At 33.3% G+C, this 10134-nt stretch overlaps 1 pseudogene; it reads left to right on the forward strand.

Annotated features, from left to right (window-relative positions):
* Positions 1–6474: 6474 nt before the first annotated feature.
* LOC121789144 lies at positions 6475–9386 on the forward strand (annotated as a pseudogene).
* Positions 9387–10134: the final 748 nt, after the last annotated feature.

Raw genomic sequence — 10134 nt, forward strand, 5'->3', positions numbered from 1 at the left:
TCGGGGATATCCAATAAATAGAGAAATATACTATTATTAGTGGTTAATTACCTAATTACATTAAAAAAACAATTATATAACGTGTGCCTCGAATGGGCTTGGGTTTACAAAATGGCTGAATTGGAGCCCACTTCAACCAATGAGCCTAGCTTAGACCCGCTTCGTTTCACTGATGGGCTTGGGCCTTGGCCGAGCTGGGGCGGGTCAGCCCGGCCCAGTTGACAACTCTAGGTGGACGAAGGGAGTAGTATATATATTTTTTGAGATGTAGTTGCACTACAATAGCAACAACGGTCGAAAGTTTTTCAAATTAAGGAAGTGAAATAAATTTGAAATACATATCATTCGTGATTTATTTTAAACTAATGTTATCACTCGTGCTATGCAAGGGACATAAGATTTTTAAATAATGAAGTTAAATTTTAAGATAAGAAAAATAAAAAAAGAGGATAAAGAGAATTAATAATATTTATGATTAAAAAATGTGTTAATTATAATAAGTATTCATAACATTATAAAGGATTAAAAATATTATAAACAGTAACAAAAAGGGAAATGTAACATTTATGTTTGGCAAACGATTTTATGCAATATTAATTTATGGTATGAGTGGAGTAAAATAAAATAAAACAAATGACAAACATGAGATACGCGATTGAGGATAAATAGTGGATTAGTTAGAATAAGATATATAAATAAAAGAAAATATATGTGCAAATAAGGATCTGAGACAAAAAAATCATATAATTTGAATAAATAAATTGTTCAATAATTTTAATCAACAAAACATATATATTCAAAAAATAAATTCTATGCACGTGGAAATATATATTTACGTAATCTTATGTAGCATTAAACAAAATTCATTATAATCACATTTGCACACTTAAATATTTCTATCTATACGTTGACATAAAATTTTTTATCAATCGCTTCTATATTATCCTCTTTATATACCCATAATGCAAATGGTAATACAAAATGATGAATAATTTGGAACACAGATATTATAATTGAAATATTAACAATAGTACCCCTAATGTCTTTAATCACAACATTGCGTACTAAAATATTATAAATTAAATCACCCATGTGACAATAGTCAAAGGGAATTGACCGTGTGTAAAACTTGAATGACAACTTTGGATCAGAAGGTAAAGAAATTATAGGAATCAGAACTTTTTCACCAATGTTATGACCAATCAAAACTTTCGCCTCGAAAACATGATTACCAAAATGTGTGATTATCAACAAAGTTCCATTACACAACTCATTAGAATGATCAATGTTCCTTATCAACAAAACATGAAAACCAACCTTCAAAAGCTATGCATGATTAGGAATACCAAATGACTTCAAATTATTCAGCAAAATAATTAGTGATTGTATCAAACTTGGATATACTATCAGAGCTCAAATAAACACGAGGATCAGATTTATCCAAAAAGATTATAAACTAATTAACTTTATCAAACTACATCTAAAGTAGGAGATCAATTAGTGTTAAATAAAACTCCATTTGTAATTTAGACTAAAGATAATACTAAAATGAGATTTTACAAATTTGTAAGAATAAAAATTAAACACAAAAAGGTGATTTTTTTGAATATTTTCTTAATTAATTAATTAAAATTCAAAATAATATCATAAATCAGTAAATAAACATAATATCCTAACAAAAAATATAAAAATAGAAAAATGAAATTAATAAAAAGAAAGAAAGATCGTCTTCTCCACAACACACAAACCCTTGATACACTTCCACCGCCTCACCAATCACACCAAAAAATCGACCTTGAAGCCAAATTTCTACAGGTTGCAAACGATCGAGAAATTACATCAAGGTTCCTACTTTTTCAACCGGCGATTGAAGGATTTAACCGAAGGACCTCCAACAGCCGCCGTTAGCTGCTACGAACACAATGGCGAACAAAAGGGGCAGTTCGGTGTTCAAAAAGAGGAAACATGCTACAACACTTCTCGATCAACAAACAAAACCAGTAAATCAAGCAAATCAGCAACAAATCTGGGAAAGGATAAAGCACACTAACGGCAGACGAACAAAAATCGAAGAATACTTTTTCCAAGGTAAAGTTCGAATTGAAAGTACATAGATTAGAATTTTTTAATTGTTCAAAGCTTCTGAATTCATCTACTTCGACAGAAACTTAAAAAATTTAGGTTGTTATGATCTGCACGTCTAAATTTTGTATATGAACAGCAAACATTATTGAAATTTATGGCTTACCTGAATGCCAGAAGTCTTATCTTAATTGATGTTAGATATGTCCTTGAATTTACTTGCTTTTCTCCGGGAAGAGCATGAAAATCTGAACATTGAGGAGAGCAAATTAGGTGACCGCATAAGGTTCATACACTTTCAAAATTCAATGTAATAAATACACTTTCAAGTGTTCTAATAAGTTCTCTTTTTTATCTCAGAGAAATGCAGTATAAGTTGAGGGGGCTGAGTGAAGATGAAGACAATGAAAGTTAGCAACTTAGCATATTGATCCACCTTTTTTTTATGGAACTGGACTCTTTAAGCTGATAGGGTATGTCATAACCATTTATCGCATGTTTTCCTAGGTGGCTTTTTGTCACAGAAGATGATATAAAATGCTTACCCTGCTTCCAGGTATGACGAGCTTGGTAACTGTTGTGTACCCTACCCTAAATTTTGAGTCTTTTAGCTCTAAAATGTGCTTATGTTATCTTCCAGAATGAAACTCTTATAGCAATCAAAGCTCCTCATGGCACTACTTTAGAAGTTCCAGACCCTGATGAGGTAACTTTTTATCTTCTTTTTGTTGGAGTAGCTTGGAGCATCGAAACAGTTCTGATGTATCAAGTAGTAAACATTTGTTACTCCAACCTCCTACAGGTAGTTGATTATCCACAAAGAAGGTACAGAATAGTTCTTCGGAGCACAGTGGGGCCTATCGATGTTTACCTTTGGAGGTTATGTTTTATTTTCTCCATCCGTTTCACGTTTCCTCCTTTAGCTTCCCTAGGTAAAGACTATGCTAATTGTCATGTATTCCACAGGTACATTTAGGGAATAAAGCAACATCAAAGGATTGCTAAAGATTAAATGCAGATTGCACACAAAATGGATGATGTAAGGTATAGATGGCTTACCTGAGTGATTATTTAAGCTTTCATAGAGAACAGAACTCTTTATAGTAGAAGATCTCTTTTGTTTCATCATTTGCTTAAATTAAAAATATATATATGCAAAATGAGAACAAAATTGCTTATCCGGCTGTAGAATTAAATGCATAATGTTCTAAAAGTGCAGGTTAATCAATTTACATATTCTTGTATGATTATCTGATTATTAGTATAAGAGTATAGTTTCATCTAAATGGAATACATCTTGCTGATATTTTTCTTAATACATGATGGTATGATGGGATTTTGTTTGTTTATGATGGTTTATATTCATTTTAGTAGATTAAGAGATGTTTGGATTAGAATGAGTGCTTAAAAGCTTAAATTCTTGTTGATTTCATGTGCCTTAATACTAATGTACCTGGACTAAGAAACTGAAAAAAAATACTCCGTCCGTCCCGTGTTACTTGCACTTATTTCCTTTTTGGGCGTCCCAAGTTATTTGCACTCTTTCCATTTTTAGTAAAAATTATCACCTACAGCCGTAATATTTGACTTTGCTATACACTCATTCCTTAATCTCCGTGCCAAAAAGGAAACGTGCGAGTAGTGCGGGACGGAGGGAGTATTAAGTAAACACAGAACAAAAACAAAGACTTGAAAAAGCATTCAGTAAACAGAACAATAAAGAGACTTTTAATAATTTATAAATTTGATTAACAATTCTAGAAAAATCATTCATTAAAGACCTAAATAAGCAATATTAAATTTAAGCATACCAACATCAAGTTCATTCATAAAATCCTAGAACCATTATAAGCCATTAAAAGCTAAGTAGTAAGACCTATAGAAATAGGGAAATGAACATTTTCCTATTAGAGAACCTAGAAAATGTTTCGTTCAAAGAACAAACATAGGAACACAAAAGCTACCTGGAAAAAGAACTAACCTTGATAGAAATAGGGAAATGAGATACTTAGCCTTCCTAGAAAGACAGAAGAGGATCTTCAGCTTGCTTGTTCCAAAGAGTTCTAAAATGAAGGTAAAAAGCACTTCCAAGAGTCAAATAACAATAAACAACTCAAAAACCAGTTCCAAAAAACTGAATGAGCAATAATAGTTCAACAAAAGGCCTGAATAATCAAACTAAAGATCAAAATATCCACTGAATCTCAGGGTCTGAAGAAAAAGTTCCATCACTGTAACTCTCCAAATCTTCACCAGAATCCCAGAAACTTGAACTTCTTCTAGACATCACCATCACACCCTTTAAAGTCCACATCAAGGCATCTCTTTGCTGAGCATTCATGGAGCAACTCTTCATCATCATCCTTAGTTAATGGCTATTACAATGACAACCAAAATGAAATTATTGTAACCAAACAAAATACAAACAGGAAGAAAGATTGTACTACTAAAGAAGAAACTGATCTTAAGAAAAGTGACAGTAAAATGGAAGTAACAACAAATTAAAGGTTAGAAATTTGGATGCATTTAGGAAAATGGTATATGCAAGAGATAAAAATGGTAATTTAACATGAATAAATATGTACATTCAGAAACAGGAAGTAAGAAAGTAGCAAAGAAAGGGAAGAATAATACTACAGAGAGATGGAGAAGGATATATAGAAAACTCATTGCTGGGGAGTGAAAAATTTGGAAAGAAACAGAACTAAATCTTGGTGGGTGATGGTGAAAGGGTTGGGCAGGGTATTTATAAAGGAAAAGAATGGTGAACATGCTACTATTTAAAAAACCAATGAAAGTTCCAAAAAAAACACACTAATTAGAAAGATGTTCAATATAACAATTACAAACAGATCAAATTTAGATCAGATAGATAAATAATATTTACACTAAATAAAAATTTATAAATGCTTTGTAAAATGTAGTACTCCATGTCATAAAATTAGAAAGCAATATTGGTGAATGATAAAAATTCCAAATGATATTGGTCGATTTGGGCCCATTTAAACTCATAATTTTATAACCATATAACTTCACGTAAGGCCCATTTAATTTTTTTTCTACTATTAGCTTATTAGTGTACTATATATACATATGGGCATGGCCGATGACTCTATAGGTGAAATAAAAGTAAAGTAAACCCTAGAAAAATCACAGCCACCTTTCTCTATGCAGAAAAAAGAGAGAGAAGAAGCCCTAGAAAGTGGAAAGTAAATTCACAGCCGCCTCTCTCTGTGCAGAAAAAAGGAGAGATAAGATGTAACACCCCGACTTTTTCTATATCCTTTAGTTGTGTTTTTTTATATATAAATGCCAAACGTTTAGCAGAATATTATCTAGAATCCCAAGTTCTTTTGCGTATTAATTTCTTGTTTCCTCAACCAAACCAATTAAAAGATATGAACAAAAAAAGAATTTCACTTTTGAAGTAATTGAAAGACCACAATACACCAAGGCATGAGTGTAAGAGAATTTACATTTAATTGCTGGGCCTATGAACTATATTTTTAGCCCAATCTTTCTTTTAAAACTGACTATTGGGAGAGCCCATCTCCATCCTCTCTCTATTTCTTTTGGCAGCCCAATAGACATTTCAATATGCCAACTCCCAACTCCACGCGTCCTCCGCCTTAAAAACATTCAACAACACGTGTATCATATTATTGTTCCCAACAAAAGCTATCATATAGTATGTTTCTGTATGCAAGTTATTCCCCAGTTTCACCACATCCAAAATTTAAGAGAAGAAAATTTAGAGTTTCATAGAAAAAGGGTAGAGACAGTGAGCTCCACTCCACAAGTGTTTTTCTTAGAATTGCAAATCCTTTTCTCCCAACTACAAGGTATACTTTCTATCAGTTCCCGTATCTATGTTATTATTTCAATAGCATACCTTTTTATCATTCACAGTAGTTAACTCATGAGATTTTGGTGTAAACATTGAAATAAGTTCAACCTTTGTTCTAGTGGAAGAAATGTTTTTGCCTCTTGAAACCAAATCAACTCCAATTTCTTGACAACAATGAATAAAACATAGAATAGGAGAGAAGAGGGGCAGCGACCTAGAGGGAGTGAATCCCTGCTTCGGCGTTTGTGCTGAATCCTGGGAGAAGAGAGTGAGAAGAGGGGGAGAGAAGTTCTAAGATGGAGGTGGCAGGTGGTGTGCCGTCTCACGTCGGAGATGGCGGCGCCGATCAGGAAGGGGGCGGCGAGTGAAGGACAAAAGGAGGAGGAAAAACGTTTTGGGGAGAGGGTAGTGTCCTCCAATTTCTTTTTGAGGGAGAGACGGATTTGGGGGATTTACTAAAAGAGAGAGAATGAGACATACCATTTTTTTAATAGACTTGCATAAGTAAATGAATTGCAATTAAATTAATAGGACTCGGTGTAGGAATGTCATTGTTGGGTCGGAACTAGAGAATATATGGTTTTGAACTAAAAGAATAAGAGTTAGACTATGATTTAATTGTTTTAGTTGTTAAATTAAACATATATTGAAGTTTGGGCTTCCCAATTAAGGTAGGGTGTAAATAAATAGTTGTGGGGACGTTGCGATAATATACTAGACTAGGGGTGGGTCGGTACGGTATACCGTACCGACCGTGCCATACCGCATACCGTACCGGAAAGTACGGTATGGAAAAATTCAATACCGATACCGTACCGAATTTTCGGTATACCGGAAATTCGGTATGATATTTTTTGATACCGTTACCATACCGTTATTACGGTATACCGAAAAATAATTGGTTTCTTGATTTGTTCATTTACTAATTGGTTTCTCGATTGTTCATTATTTTTTGCTATCGGTAATTCGTCCATCACTCTATTCAATTTTATATTTTGGTTAGCATGTTATCAAGTATCATATTATATTTGTTGTTGCCGATGATGTTGATCTTTAAGTATCTTTTAATATATATTTATGGATTATTTTGATTACATATATTCAGAATTTTATCCCATAATCGTGGTTAATGATAAAATGAAGGTACTTATTGATTATTTTTGGCTATTTAGACCAATAGTAGTAATAATTGGTCTTATAAATAAAATCTCCAAATAGATTTACAAGTGTAATGAAATAAAGATTCAATTTTTTCCCCCTAGACTTTAATTTCAATCTATCATTATAAACATGCATACAAATTCTCAAAAATATTAACAAGGCACGGTCTTCCTTTGATTTGAATAAATTTTTAAAATACTAGCAAATAATTTTTTTTTAATGTGAAAATACTAAAATTCAACACATATCAAAATTTGGCTCATTTGTTGGTTATGATGAGTATATTTTAAAGTTAAGGGTTTAGGATTTAGGTTTCAAGGTTTGGGTTTTTAGTGTATAGGGTCGCTATATTGCAATGAAATGAATCTCGACTAGAAAGTGTCTCACCAGTGCAATATTAAATTATTGCAACGTAAACTTGCTCCTACAGTTATAACTCAACGGTTAATTCATATTTTCACAGATTTAAAATGTTTTTTAATTTTAAGTCTGATATTTAAATGTCAAGACAGTTTATTAAAATGTCAACACAAATATGTGTTGAAATTTTAATGTGATCGTATTGACATTTTTAAGAAAAGGTAGCATTTAAACACACTCTTGTGTCTATGTGGGGTTAATGTGATTGAAAAAGTATAATCCAAAGTAAGAGGATGTCGAATATTCTTTTGTTTATCATTTCACAACTTTTATTTCGCAAAATGAAATAAATATGAAGAAATTAAAATGACCCGTGCATCGCACGGGCGTGACACTAGTTAGTAATTTAAATTGGACATTTATTTCTCTTTAAGAATTAAGAATGACTTATCAGTATCCTATTTATTCATCCTTCAATTTAAGTAGTATATAAAATAAGATAACATACAATGAATTAAACACTAATTAAACGATTTGATTCATTTTCAGTTGCACATATTTTTAATTGACATTTTATGAAGTGGGACGAAGAATAAAACAAAATTTTTAATTACTTTGTATATTTGGAATATGACATTACACAAAGAATCATATACTAAATGGTGTGAGTTAATACAAATTCTTTCAAATGTGCTCTGTTGAAACATATTCCCGATATCGTATTTCCAATCTTCTTTCGGTGTTATGTGCTATTGTGTTTATTATATTTAATAGGATGAGTTGATAAAAAAATAATTCAGGTTAATTTTGAATTTGTTTGAATAAATTATCATTTGAATGTTTAATTTTATTGTATTAATTGATGTATTAATTTTTTTTAATATAATATATATATAAATGTAATATATATATTACAACATATTTAATATTAATATATATATATATATATAGGGATGTATTCATTTCCTTTTCCCATCTTTTCTACTATTTCCTTCTTGATCTCAGCCGTTGATTTCCTACATCCTATGGCCTAAATTATTGGCTTAAATCATTAAATTTAATTCTAATAAAAATCGAAAAGGGCAAAATTGAAATACAATATTTTGTTAGTTATGGAATCTTCCTTAATTTACTCCATTAAGATCTTCACGGTTATCGTTTCTTTTCATAGATTGAACATATTGCTCAATTCCTTCCTGCCTCTGATTCCGATATCGCACTCCACTCCCACAATTGATCCGAATACGTTGCCGTCGGCTGTGAGCGCGGAAAATCTACGGCGATTTGAAGAAGGTGAAGCAACCGATTTCCCCCGGCGGCAAACTCGCCGAATTCCTGAACTCGTTCTTCGCCGGCGGAAACATGAAGAAGAGCAAAATCGACGGTGACGTGTCGCCGTCGCTGAAATCCAGAAACTCATCGAAGTGCTCATCCGCTTCGTCGTTCTCCCGATCCTGCCTCAGCAAAACGCCGTCGTCAAGAGGAAACCACTCCACCGGCGCAAATAGATTCGTGAGATTCTCTCCGGTCAGCGTGATTGTCGTTAAGGATGGGTTGGTTAAACATGAACAGCATCAGAAGCGTGATCAACGAAGAGCACATGGCGCCCGTCATGGATCAAAACCGCCCCGTCGAGGAGGTGGCGAGGTATCTGCTGAGGAATTATCAGAGGAAAAATCAAAATCCTCACGTCTAACACAAGGTTTTCGATCGAGATTTCGATGAAGACGAAGACGACGATGCATTATATGTGATATACATAATCTACAAATTGTATAGTATAATGCATAGTTTAGTTTCTATAATGCATTATATGTGATATGCAATGAACATTTAGGGTGTAGTATAGTGTAAGCAACACAACCTCTACGAAAGACCGCGAGTATTAGTCCGTCCTTAAGGGTTTAGATTTTGGCGTGGCTAGGGTAGTAGTTTAAGCTGACACATATAATGCACCAATTGTTTATAGATAATGCATGTTATTGAATATATAATGCATGATATGTTAACTGCAATGTATTGATCTTTTAGTCGTTTAGTCTGGTTTTGATTATTTGGGGTTTAGGGTTCATTCATTCCCCTAGGGTTGCCCAATTTCGGGGGCTAGGGTGTAGTATATTGTAAGCAACACAACCTCTACGAAAGACCGCGAGTATTACTCCGTCCTTAAGGGTCGTTTAGATTTTGGCGAGGCTAGGGTAGTAGTTTAAGCCGACACACATAATGCACCAACTGTTTATAGATAATGCATGTTATTGAATATATAATGCATGATATGTTAACTGCAATGTATTGATCTTTTAGTCGTTTAGTCTGGTTTTGATTATTTGGGGTTTAGGGTTCATTCATTCCCCTAGGGTTGCCCAATTTCGGGGGCTAGGGTGTAGTATATTGTAAGCAACACAACCTCTACGAAAGACCTCGAGTATTAGTCCGCCGTTAAAGGCTTAGATTTTGGCGTGGCTAGGGTAGTAGTTTAAGCCGACACACATAATGCACCAACTGTTTATAGATAATGCATGGTATTGAATATTTAATGCATGATATGTTAACTGCAATGTATTGATCTTCTTAGCCGTTTTGTCTGGTTTTGATTATTTGGAGTTTAGGGTTCATTCATACCCCTAGGGTTGCCCAATTCCGGGGGCTAGGGTGTGGTATAGTGTAAGCAAGACAACCTCTAC

This window comes from Salvia splendens, unplaced genomic scaffold (assembly GCF_004379255.2).
Source record: "Salvia splendens isolate huo1 unplaced genomic scaffold, SspV2 ctg152, whole genome shotgun sequence".
NCBI classification, from domain to species: Eukaryota; Viridiplantae; Streptophyta; class Magnoliopsida; order Lamiales; family Lamiaceae; genus Salvia; species Salvia splendens.